Source organism: Amia ocellicauda, chromosome 7 (assembly GCF_036373705.1).
Source record: "Amia ocellicauda isolate fAmiCal2 chromosome 7, fAmiCal2.hap1, whole genome shotgun sequence".
NCBI classification, from domain to species: domain Eukaryota; kingdom Metazoa; phylum Chordata; class Actinopteri; order Amiiformes; family Amiidae; genus Amia; species Amia ocellicauda.
Genome location: NC_089856.1, coordinates 22,992,052 through 22,998,864, shown reverse-complemented (window position 1 = coordinate 22,998,864; position 6,813 = coordinate 22,992,052). Strand labels below are relative to the sequence as shown.

General features: G+C 38.2%; 1 long non-coding RNA gene across 1 annotated transcript; it reads right to left on the bottom strand.

Moving 5' to 3' along the window:
• Positions 1–3,127: 3,127 nt before the first annotated feature.
• On the bottom strand, positions 3,128–6,335 carry LOC136753050 (uncharacterized). The gene is made up of 3 exons (XR_010817391.1): positions 6,182–6,335; positions 5,882–6,020; positions 3,128–5,020 (listed from the first exon to the last, which is right to left on the bottom strand). It is a non-coding gene; the product is annotated as an uncharacterized LOC136753050 (long non-coding RNA).
• Between the last annotated feature and the right edge of the window lie 478 nt (positions 6,336–6,813).

Sequence of the window (6,813 nt, the reverse complement as noted above, 5' to 3'; positions counted from 1 at the left end):
ATGGGGAGCATCGGTGCACAGCCATTTTCAGATCTCTCCAGAGATGTTCAATCGGGTTCAAGTCTGGGCTCTGGCTGGGCCACTCAAGGACATTCACAGAGTTGTCCTGTAGCCACTCCTTTGTTATCTTGGCTGTGTGCTTAGGGTCGTTGTCCTGTTGGAAGATGAGCCTTCGCCCCAGTCTGAGGTCCAGAGCACTGTGGAGCAGGCTTTCATCAAGGATGTCTCTGTACATTGCTGCATTTCCCACGATCCTGACTAATCTCCCAGTTCCTGCCGCTGAAAAACATCCCCACAGCATGATGCTGCCACCACCATGCTTCACTGTAGGGATGGTATTACCCAGGTGATGAGCGGTGCCTGGTTTCCTCCAGACATGAGTTCAATCTTTGTTTCATCAGACCAGAGAATTTTGTTTCTCATGGTCTGAGAGTCCTTCAGGTGCCTTTTAGCAAACTTTAGGTGGGCTGTCATGTGCCTTTTACTGAGGAGTGGCTTCTGTCTGGCCACTCTACAATACAGGCCTGATTGGTGGAGGGCTGAAGAGATGGTTGTTCTTCTGGAAGGTTCTCCTCTCTCCACAGAGACACGCTGGAGCTCTGTCAGAGTGACCATCGGGTTCTTGGTCACCTTGCTCATTGGGACCTTCAATGCTGCAGAAATGTTTCTGTACCCTTCCCCAGATCTGTGCCTCGATAGAATCCTGTCTCGGAGGTCTACAGACAATTCCTTGGACTTCATGGCTTGGTTTGTGCTCTGACATGCACTGTTAACTGTGGGACCTTATATAGACAGGTGTGTGCCTTTCCAAATCATGTCCAATCAACTGAATTTACCACAGGTGGACTCCAATCAAGTTGTAGAAACATCTCAAGGATGATCAGTGGAAACAGGATGCACCTGAGCTCAGTTTTGAGTGTCATGACAAAGGCTGTGAATACTTATGTACATGTGCTTCTTTTTATTTTTATTTTTAATAAATTTGCAAAGATTTCAAACAAACTTCTTTCACATTGTCATTATGGGGTATTGTTTGTAGAATTTTTAGGAAAATAATTAATTTAATCAATTTTGGAATAAGGCTGTAACATAACAAAATGTGGAAAAAGTGAAGTGTTGTGAATACTTTCCGGATGCACTGTATATGTTAATGAAATCGGCTCCAGAGTTGGGTTGGACAGGGTTAGCCAGGGTCTTCCAAGTCTGCCTGTAGTGCTTTCAGTATGAGCTGCATTGTTTCTCCCTACAGTGTAAAACTATGCTGGATGACTTTGCATACCATTCCCATTGAACTTTATATATTTAATATATAATATTATATTTATATGTAATATTTAATATTTAACTTAAAGAAATTCAGATTCTGATTTAAATATAAACAGCATTTAACATAATTAGCCTTCAATGTCAACCTCTAGTATCCTGACTAGTGTCCAGTTTACCTCCAGGAGTTTGGGAGAACATCAGAATAAGCTATTTAAAGTGGAAGAGGTTGAATATAGTAGCAAAAGCATACCACATAAAATGCCTGTGTTGCCACTGATATGAGATGTGGCCGTACACGATTTTCAATTTTTATACAGACCTAAGTCAAACTCTTTGGGCTCTGTAATGCACAAGATTTGAAATATAACATACGCCGTATATTTCTGGAAAAGTGTTTTTTCGAACACGAACCGTCATTTCCTCTCAGCAGTGGAAGCAGCGCGAACCCCAGAATTCCATTTGCAAGGTCAATGGCCGCAATCATTTAAAATGGGGTTAACCGCTGTTATTGTTCTGCCTATACTCTGCCTATAGGTAGCACCGGCTCTGGTTTCTACATGTGTATTCTACATTACATTTATTGTATATGTACATTAATCAAGCAGTACTAGTTTTTGCAGTACATTACTATTTAAATTTGGGAATGTTATGCAGGTACAGTACCTGGTTATTACATACCTCAGTTATCACATACCAATTTTATGGTCCCAGGGTTGAATCAGAGTTTCACTGTACTTCCAGTTGTACTTGGCAGTTCCTTTGTTTTTCAATGCCAAGTTGTGAAATTCCTCTCAAGAAACTTAATAATTTCCGATTTGATTAGGTTTGATGACATTCGCTTTGTTAGATATGCGGCATTTGCAGTTTGGTGATGGGGAGCTGGCTGCTATATTCTCAGATCATTCACATAAACAACAATAAGAATACCCAGATATATCATTATTATTATTATTTTTATTTCTTGGCAGACGCCCTTATCCAGGGCGACTTACAACATAAGTGCAATGAATTAAACGTTTTATTTTAGGTCATATGATAGTATAAATTCGAGAAAAACCTAAAATAAGTATTTTCCAAATTGTCACAGGGACACAGAATCTGAAAAAACACCCAATCAGGTTACAACTCTGCTCCTCCGTTCCTTTTATGGAATTATAGTCTAAATAGTTTGGATATACATAGTCTGATATATTATTGTCTTACATGTGCTTCACATAAAATGATCCCCGTTGTTTCTAAATCGCAATATATATTTTTACAAATCTTATCACCCTGATCTGTATATAGCAAAGTAAAACAGTGAAGTGAAGGGCTCTGGCAATGGATCGCAGGAGGATCAGTCTCTCTGCTCTACCTCCACATTCCAATCTGAACATTTGGAGCGGCTGCGCGGAGCTGCTTTTCGGTGCCGTTTCTTGCCAAATGCTGGACTCACACCATTTGACAATGTATTGGGGTGTAGTTCACAAAAATCGATAAAAATGTATTATCTATCCCATCCAAACATTAGACAAGGGTCTTGTACTATGATAAATGTGGTGGTTATTAATATATTTACTTTTATAGAGTTTTAAAACATATTTATAATGCCACTAGGTAAAGAAAATCCAAGATGGTGGATTACATAAAAAAATACATGTTTCTGGTGCATAAAAAGCCATACTTATTAGGGGTAAAATCACAATTTAGCTTTTTTGGTATTGCATATATCTAAGTTAAGGCATAATCTAACCATTTAACTGTATAACAGATTTACATATACATATTTTGAAATCATTCGACCACCCTTAATACAGCAACAAGCCTAATTGTGAATTTTTAGAATAGGATATTTTACCAAGAAACAACAGCTGACCGTTGATTGCTTAATTGATCATTAAGATTATCTTTATTGGAGTGGCAAACTGACACCTTACAGAACTGAAGTCGTGAATTTTGCAACACCTTCACTGAAACATCTTGTCAGACATAACATAATTCTTCAAAAAGATGTACTTACTGAATATACTACAATTCAATAAGTAATTGATGGTTATTTGTATAACTAAATCAATAAAGAGTAGAAAATAGAACAAATAATGATTCAAGTGATAAATAATCCCTTTCAAAAACATTTTAACAGGAATATCAGATCAACCTCAGACATCCATTAAATATATGTGTGGGGGTTAAACATTTTACTTGTAAAAACATTAATTTTAATTTATATTAAGTCACATTAACATGGCTCTGGGATTATTAAGGTTATTCATCAAAATAAACAGTATTGGAAGATATTGCCCACATTTATAGATAGATGTGAAAACTAACATGTTGGAGACTGTAGAAGGAATATCATATTTTGCTTTTCTTTTAAATCGCAAATTACTAGTTACAAAACAAGAAGCTAAATCAATGTTTTGTTTTGTTTTTTGTCATTCCAGAATTATTAATTACTCTAATAAGATATCTTCTTAAAATGTTATATAATAAAATTACTGGAAATCAAGATGTATCACTTGGAACCACAGTGATACAAGGCAGCTTGGCATGCTACTTTATCTTCTCCCATTCTGCATTCTTACAGCTGTGCAACTAACTATTAAAATAAATAATGTTTTCAATGCATTTATTATTGTACTGTGCTGTTTTTATGTATGTATATATGTTTGTATGTATTTATTTATGTATGCATGTATATACTTGAAAGTTATTTATGTTGAATTCAAAATATTGTGCTCACATACCAAAGCATGTGATGGGATGAGAATTAGGATCAGGTTCTGTATTGTGTTCTGAGAAACAACAGCATCATGGCAAGACAAGAGCCTCTGGGCTTTCTACTACTGTCAAAGTTGAAATCTCCCAATGTAGTTGACAACCCTCCATATCAACAAACCTTATATTGAAAGGGGTGGGGTCTGGTGATTAAATTAAAATTACATTAAAATTGATCTGGTGAGGACAGGCTATTTTGCCTGTTGTCACCCCATATGACAATATTTTATTTCCACTTTTCCATCTGGTAAGATGGTAGCTATTTTGTTAGGGTGACATCCATCATGGTGAGTGTCCAAGGGTACCTCACCCTGCTGGTGTGGAGGTGTAATGTTTAATAGCATAAACTGTGTTTTTTAAGGTTATATTGTTTTATGATACTGTGTTGGTAAATTAAAAAATAAGAAAAGTTGTATATATTTTATAAGTAAAATATGTGTCAATGTCAGTCTTTTATTGTGACCAATCTAAACATGACAACACGGTATCAGGTCAGAAGTAAACAGTGAGCTTAGATACTGACACGGGTGTCCAGTTATCTCCCATGTGCAACTCCTACAGCAGACAGGAAGAAACAGCTGAACTGTACTGCACAAGCAACACCCTCAACCTGTTTATTTGCAAGGGCAGCGACACAGATCATTGCTATTTTGTCTAGCACAGTGTAGAAATTGGACTTGGTCATGATAGGGATAGTGTTTCCAAAAGAACTCTGGAGAACTTTTTGAACAGCTGTAAAAGCAGGTACACCAGGCCGTGGATCTTTATACAGCATTCTCTTGAACATACTGGGGAGGGCATCCACTGTTTTCACAATATCCTCAACTAGCGATGTCACATTAGGATTACCAGTATCATACAAATCACCAAACTTGTGCGCTATTAGAGTGAGGATGACATCTTCAAGCAAAGATTCCTCAAACATACGTATACATAAACCCACAGCAGCAGGACTCATACGTATACATAAACCCACAGCAGCAGGACTTTTCTTTCTCTGAAAAAAAAATATAATGTCTTATTGCACAAAAAATGTAGAGCATACACAAACAGTGTTTTATTCATGTTTGTAAAACATCTTATAAGGCTTGTTATTTATAACCTTCTCAACTAATTGTATCACTTGCTCATCTACACTTTCCAACAAGTCACTAAACCATCTTGAAGGTAGAGTGCATGTTTCTAAGCTATGCAAAAGAGATTTCACTTCTTTCTCAGTCTGTCTGGTGATGCATAGCCCACATAGGGCACGTGCAACACATAACACAACGTTTAGCAAACGGGTGACACTTATTTTGTCACATATAAGAGCTACACTACTCCAGACACTCCCTTGCTCGTGATCTAAAGTTAGACAGAGATGCTGTGCTTGGCTGGGGTCACCTATCAGACAAGCCTCACACTTATCAACTAATTCACAGCCTATACAATGTTATAACACTAGCGCAACACTGCCCTTTATGGTATGTGTCATTACTAGTGTTACATGTTCATAGTTTTTACAATTATATCTTACAACTTCCCTGTCTGAATCAAAACTCTTGTGGGTTCTAGCAAGGCAAGAACAGAAGCATTTAATGTTCAATCTTGTTTGGGGTCTTAAACAGCTGACAGAGGATTCAATATCATTGGTGTCAGGTACTCCATTATTCTAATGAAGAGAAAAGAAAATAACACTTAAAACTGTAATGAGTGTTGGTAAATAAAGAAGTACATGACTATACACAGTTTCCGCTGATGATCCAACTCCACTCCAGTGATAAATCAGTGTCTGAGGTTTTATCCTCACTGCCATGTATATATACACACATACGGCCTAACAACATGTAAACGGGGGTAAGTTTTTGTAAAGTGTTACCTTTTTTGGGTCCCTGTCTTCCGTCCGTCTTAATTTTGTGTTAGGCGTGCCTGCATCTTCATCAACAGTGCTGATGCCTTCATCTTCATCAGACATCTGGGCAGCTTCACCAGGGCTCAGGGGAGGAATTCCTACGTGTCTGTTGTTAAACAAAAAAATATGAAAAAATGTATTTAAATTAACTTTTCATTGTAATTCATACATACACTCACACATACTTTCAGCATGTAAACACCGGCATAAGTTTAAAAATAATAATAATATTCTAAACACATTTTTTAAAGTAAAATAAAGTGTTACCTCTTTTGGGTCCATGTCTTCCGTCCATCTTAATTTTGTGTTAGGCGCGCCCACATCTTCATCAGCAGCATGGTCGCTAGGGGGTGTCTACTTAGCAGGTGTAGCCATAGTGCGCTATGGGGTTTCCACTGGTTACCACTGACCTGTTCTGTCCCGAACAGGTGACATGTTTTCTGCGTTTACCAGCGTGCTCTTTATACTGTAAATGGTGGGCAGCGGCTCTGCAGAGGAGGCGGGGTGTGGGCGGAGTTGGGTGCGTGTATGGGGACACGTGGGTAAATGGGGGCAGTGGCTCTGCAGAGGAGGCGGGGTGTGGGCGGGTATGGGGACACGTGGGTACAGTCAGCATTTGCATCCATTACGCTCGTGTCCAGAACAAATATGTGATAACAATTTTCTCTCTCCAAACGGTCACCTCAGCCGGTGTGTACACGTTGTTTTGACCATAGCACGCATAGATACAGATGTCTGTGGGAGATAAACTTTATCGGAGTGAAATAGACACCCAACACACCACCCCAACTGAATTCTGTCATGAGAACAACATTTTTGGCGGTTTCCTGGTATGTTATGTGGAATACAATTTTGTGTGATTCTTAGAATAAATATGAAATACCATTTTGCCCCCCCAT